At 35.0% G+C, this 6,060-nt stretch overlaps 1 protein-coding gene across 4 annotated transcripts in view; it reads right to left on the bottom strand.

Moving 5' to 3' along the window:
• Positions 1 to 3,293, bottom strand: part of def8 (differentially expressed in FDCP 8 homolog) — a 95,312-nt gene extending 92,019 nt beyond the window's left edge. For 2 of the 4 annotated variants that reach the window (XM_079446896.1, XM_079446893.1), the window contains exon 1: positions 3,155 to 3,286. The gene's annotated coding sequence lies outside the window, so the exon portion shown is untranslated. Of the gene's footprint in view, positions 1 to 3,154 lie in introns of all 4 variants that reach the window. The other 2 variants (XM_079446894.1, XM_079446895.1) reach the window with 2 other exon arrangements.
• Between the last annotated feature and the right edge of the window lie 2,767 nt (positions 3,294 to 6,060).

A 6,060-nucleotide genomic window follows, 5' to 3' on the forward strand; every position in this document is an offset into this window, starting at 1 on the left:
GCCAACAGTTTGCTGAAAACAAGCAGACTTAGGACATGGATTACTGGAACCAAATACACCTCCAAGACGACCACTGCCTTGCTAAAGTAGCTGAGGGTAAAGGTGATGGACTGGCCAAGCAGGCATCCAGACCTAAACCCTATTGAGAGTCTGTAGGGCATCCTCAAACGGAAGGTGGAGGAGCGCAAGGTCTAACATCCACCAGCTCCGTGATGTCGTCATGGAGGAGTGGAAAAGGACTCCAGTGGCAACCTGTGAAGCTCTGGTGAACTCCATGCCCAAGAGGGTTAAGGCAGTGCTGGAAAATAATGGTGGCCACACAAAATATTGACACTTTGGGCCAAGTTATTTTGAGGGGACAGCAAATTTACACTGTTACACAAGCTTCTTCAGTGCTGTCACATGAAAAGATATAATAAAATATTTACAAAAATGTGAGGGGTGTACTCATTATGTGAGATACTGTATATATGGGTCATTGACGTATAAGAATTTGACAGGCAAATTTTAAAAAAGTGTTTTTTCATCTAGATAAATCAGCAGTAGCCTTAAAAAATGTCATGTGGTGCGACCATGATTTATATTAAAATGAATTAATTTCCTTAACATGTTTAACATTTTTTTAGATGTTCTCAGTAATTGAAGTGTTTACAAACAAAATATTTGCCTTTCTTTTCAGTTTTTGTACATAATGATCTCATATTTGTGTTCTATAATTTCAGTGTTGCCTTCTTAATTGTAGGTAGCAGAATTATTTTTCTGTAAATTGCATAAAACTGAGAAAAATATTTTTTAAATACCATTCACTTAAGCATACTATAGCAGTGATTCATATTTCAGCCACAGAAATTAGATAATTTATTTTAAATTTAATACAGTTATTGTTATTATTGGTCGCACCACATGATGAGTGGTCGCTCCAAATGACAAAAAAGACCTTACATCATTAAAAATCTATTTAAAGAAACGTGTGAAAAGTTCAGCATATGGCATTAACTGCATTTTTTTTTTTTTTTTTAGACCAAGTTATTTCTAAACTTTGCCCAACCTTGGCTGCTCAATTGACCCTTCGCCGTGAGTTTGATTAACAGGCAATCTGAACAATCATAATGCCAAATCTGCCATTTTTGTCCAACAAACAAACCAGACAGGAGTGTAGATTAACGTCGGTGGACTTGAAAAATTGTGTTTATTGACATCTTTTCACAGTTGAAACAAGATACCTTCTGATGTTCATTAATGCTTATTTTGTGCTAGAAGTAGTAAGAGATGATCGGTCACATGCCGCTTGAAGTGAGGTGCTACAGCGATCTGTCACGGCATATTATAGAGTCACAAAACTGCAGTGTTTCCTCTAGGATTTTTTACAGCTGTGGCGGCAGGCTGTATTTCCACCGGGGGGGGGGGGGGGGGGGGGGGGGGAAATGACACAGTCATGACACAATGATTTTCCCGTGGACCATGCCCCTTTTCTTCTGTCATATATAACAGCATGTGTTTATAGGCAGCTGTCCCTTTAAGACCTTGTTTTCGTTCACTGAAGATGAGTGACTGCGTTATCGAGAATGACTGTTGAGACGTCCATTTTCACATAATTCTGTATGTATGCGTCTGTTCAAACACAAGGAAATGCGAATGAAGAATGAACTCGGTGTTTGCGCGCGCTAAATCTGTGCGCGGGTGCCGTGTCCGGCAGCTGTGGCCACAGAAATCAGCGCACGGACAGTGAAATAAGTTCTATTTGCCTCGTCTTGCGCTGGAATGGCTTAAAATCACTCGAATGTGTAAATTGGCAATTTTCATTTTCACAACTACTGTGTAATGTTGAATCGAATCGTTACACGTAACGTACACCACTACTATGATTACACTTAAGTTACACTAAAAGTATAATAATTATTATACTTTTAATAATTAGTGTGTGACTAACGTCTCCTCCACTATAAATTACCAGACTGTAAATGAATCGAGTGACGTCACTGAAAAGCTGCAGCCGTGGCAGGGATGATTTTTGGTGTGGCGGGCCGCCACGGCAGAATGAATGTAGCGGAAACACTGAACAGTATTTATTGTTTGAATTTCTTTGAAAAAAAAAAGACCTTAGGTGTTTAGAAAGGCGCCATTAAATAAAATGAATAATAATAATTATTATTATTATTATAATCCACTTAAAATGTTGAGGAAGGACCTAAGCAAGCAGTTCATAGGAGGAAACCCACCAACATCACAGAGTTTAAGTGGTTCTGCACTAAGGAATGAGCTAAAACTCCTACATGTTATTGTGCAGGACTGATCAGCATTTACAAGAAACTTTACCTTCAGTTACTGCAGGAAAAGGGGGTCAACACCAGATACTGAAAGCAAACATTCACATACTTTTGCCACGCCCAGATATGCAATCTGCAGATCATTTTTCTCAATAAATAAATTACAAAGAAAATAAGTTTCTCTCACTTGTTTGATTCGGTTCTCTTTGTCTACTTTCAGGACTTATATGAAAATCTGATGATGTTTGGGTCATATTTATGCAGAAATATAGAAAAATCTAAAGGGTTCACAAACTTTCAAGCAGCACTGTATATCTGTATCTTTTTAGCGCTGTAAAAAATATAGAAAGCAGTCTGATTGCTTCATCTGTATTTGCAGATTTTGTTCCACTGATGGGCAATTATTGGTACCTAAGGACGCACAATTTTGAAGTCAATAATAAAAAGAAACAAGTATTCACTCCCATTGTATATGATGACTTTCATGTTAGCGTTCATTTAACTGTAATTCATGTTTTTCATGCAAGATTTGAATGACAGCTGGTGAAATTTTACATTAACACTTAAAAAAAACTAAATAAATTATATGTTTTGAAAGGGTATGTATTTAATATCTCGTGTTAGCATGAGATGCATCATCATCATACAAACATCATACATCATCATGCTAACAAGCGACAACTGTCACGTGAAAACACAGATAAAGGCAATAACGGCATAAAATGTTCAACTTAACATTAGTACATATTAGTCAAACTGATAAAGAATTAAGGTGTGTATATTATAGAAAATCAGCTTGTGGTGACAGCAGACAAACTGAAATTTAGGCAGCCTGCTAACTACTTAGCATGGCATCTAAATGTAATTTGCGATATTGTTTATCTTACGCTTTATGGAGCTTCAGCAGCGCTTCTTCATCATCGCCATCATCCCAAAATACAGGCTGATAAATAATCGATGGCAACCGTATTTAGTTCTTCTTCTTCTTCTTCTTCTTCTTCTTCTTGAAATTTATTGGCGGTTGACAAACAACAAAATGGTGTATTTCCGCCACCAACTGGTATGGAGTGTGGATCAAACTGACTAATACTTCCCCCTTTTTCTTTTTATATTCTTTCCCATAATTTTGTTATTTTAAGGTAATGAAAAATAAAACTATAGCATTCATTTCTCTAGTTATTTTGTAATATATCTCTGTTTAAATCGCCTTTTTATTTTTTCTAAATTTTACATTAGAATCGGTCTTTCAGTTTTGTATTTCTGACAGTACAAAATAACATGTTCCACTGATTCTTCTTGCCCACAAAATTCACACCTTCCCATATCATGTTTACCCATTTTATAAAGTGTACTATTTAATCGTGTGTGTCCAAATCTCATACTTGATATTACTATTTCATCTCTCCTGTTTTCCGCTGCACTTCTCATCTCTCTGACTTTCCTTTGAATTCTGTAAAACCATCAACCTTTTTTCTCCTTATCCCATTGTTTTTGCCACCTTTCCTTCAGTCTTTTCTTAATAATACTCTTGATTTCACTCTTAGATTAAGTTAAGTTAATGTCGTTGTTTTTAACTGCTTCTTTTGCTTCTTTGTCTGCAGTTTCATTTCCTTGAGTACCAATATGTGCAGGCAACCATAAAAATACCACTGTAATACCCATCATTTGAATTCTGTATAACGTTTGCATTATTTCCATTAAAATGTCTGGTCTACTTTCCGAGTGACTGTATAGTAAACTAGCCAATGATGCACATGAATCTGAAAAAATAACTGATTTCAAAGGTCTTATCTCTTCTATCCACTGTATTGCTAATAATAACCGTCATAGTTGCTTGGATATACGCGCTATGTAGTAGCTGTGTGCATGTTTATGTGGTTTACGAGAACACAAATTTGTATAATGACATGGGTATGACAGAGGTATTACAATATGAAGGTGGTTTATGAGGACACTGCCTGTCCCCGTAATTCAAAAGGCTTAAAAAAAAACATACTAAATGGTGTTTTTTTGAAAATCTAAAAACACACAAAGTCTCCTGTGAGGGCTAAGTTTAGGTGTAGGGTTGGTGTAGGGCAATAGCACACACAGTTTGTTCAGTATAAAAACCATTACGCCTATGGAGAGTCCCCATAAACCACAAAAAACAACATGTGTGTGTGATTGTAGCGACTTCTAGTGCTTCCAGGAAGCATTACAAAAACACCAGCCTGCCATAACGCAAATTAGTGAGTATTAATGTAAAGCTACACGAATTATGTATTAATATAAACTAAATAGAAAATAAAGTGTCAATAGATAAAAAATAAAAAATACCCATGATTTGTTTTGTAATTGTATGAAAAGTAAAATAATAAATTTGATGTAATTTTCTATGTTGACCATTTTGATATAGTGGGATGTATTTTCCTTAACCAGTTATGTAAATGTACAAATTACTTATTTCTCGAAAATGTTTGTATTACATTGATTTTTTTTTTTATTAAATAATTACCTTAATGATCTTCAGAAATATCAATTTCTCAAATGTGCATATACATCAGTTTGTTCCATCATCATTTTCACAACATATTTTAATATTTTACACATAGTTAACTTTGCATGATCAAACATATTTGAATATATATATATAAATAAAAATGGGCTGTTTAAAGGATACAACTAATACATGACTACTTCAAAGATTTGTTTTATCTGATAATTAATGCAAAAGAAATCATTAAAATATAAATGCTCTGCTTATAGACAGATAATGATTTATACAACAGATATTTCACAAAAACATAAATATTAATAAAAATACACAAGGAAATGCAAACACTGATCTCTGATGCAAATCACTGATCGTTTAATTAATGCAAACCTACCATAATTACATTGTTAAATTGTACAGTTACAGTTATAAATTATGTAATCAAATAAAGTTAATAAAACATATACATGCAGAAATCTCAGAGCATCTCGTTTGACAGTCGCAAACCTTATGATCTTTTGAATAGCAGTCAGAACAAAATCAACTATCAATATGCACAGTATTGCACATTTGAATGGTTTGTGTTTGAATAAGGAGATCCCTGTAGACTGACTGACGCTGATGAACTGCAATCTCCGCATTTTATCTTGATGAATTTCCACACAGAGGTACGCAATAATGTAGGGAGGATGTTTTCTCTTGTCTTTGATATACAACTGTCCGCTATTTAATTTGAAAAACATCAATTATATCTAGCCAGATTTTGTATGCAAGTTTCCTTTACAGTAAATGCAAACGTCGCAAAGTCGGAAGTAAGTGTGCACACACTTCATTTAATTTCATTGTTTATTTATAAAGCACATTTAAACACAACCCAAGGTTGACCAAAGTGCTGTACAGATCAGTAAGCTCAAATAAAAAACAGGATCTATAACAATCTATAAGACAGCATACATGAAATTAGAATAATACATTAAAAACCCACAATCAGAAGATGTGTTTTAAGTTTAGATTTAAAAGAGGAGAGCGATGACGCCATTCTGATTAATACCAGGAGACTATTCCAGAGTTTAGGGCCCGCTATCGCAAAAGCACGATCTCCACGATGTTTTAACCTCAATCGACAATCAGAAAGCACTCCAAGGTTGCCGGATCTAAGTGCCCTGGACGGATTATGACAACGTAAAAGATCTGATAAATAAGTTGGAGCAAGGCCGCGTAATGCTTTGAAAACAAAAACTAAAATTTTAAATTCTATTCTCTTTTTGACTGGTAGCCAGTGCAGAGGAGTTAAAATGGGAGAAATATGATCGAATTTGC

The sequence above is a fragment of the Barbus barbus genome (genome assembly GCF_936440315.1).
Source record: "Barbus barbus genome assembly, chromosome: 22".
In the NCBI taxonomy this organism is placed as follows: domain Eukaryota; kingdom Metazoa; phylum Chordata; class Actinopteri; order Cypriniformes; family Cyprinidae; genus Barbus; species Barbus barbus.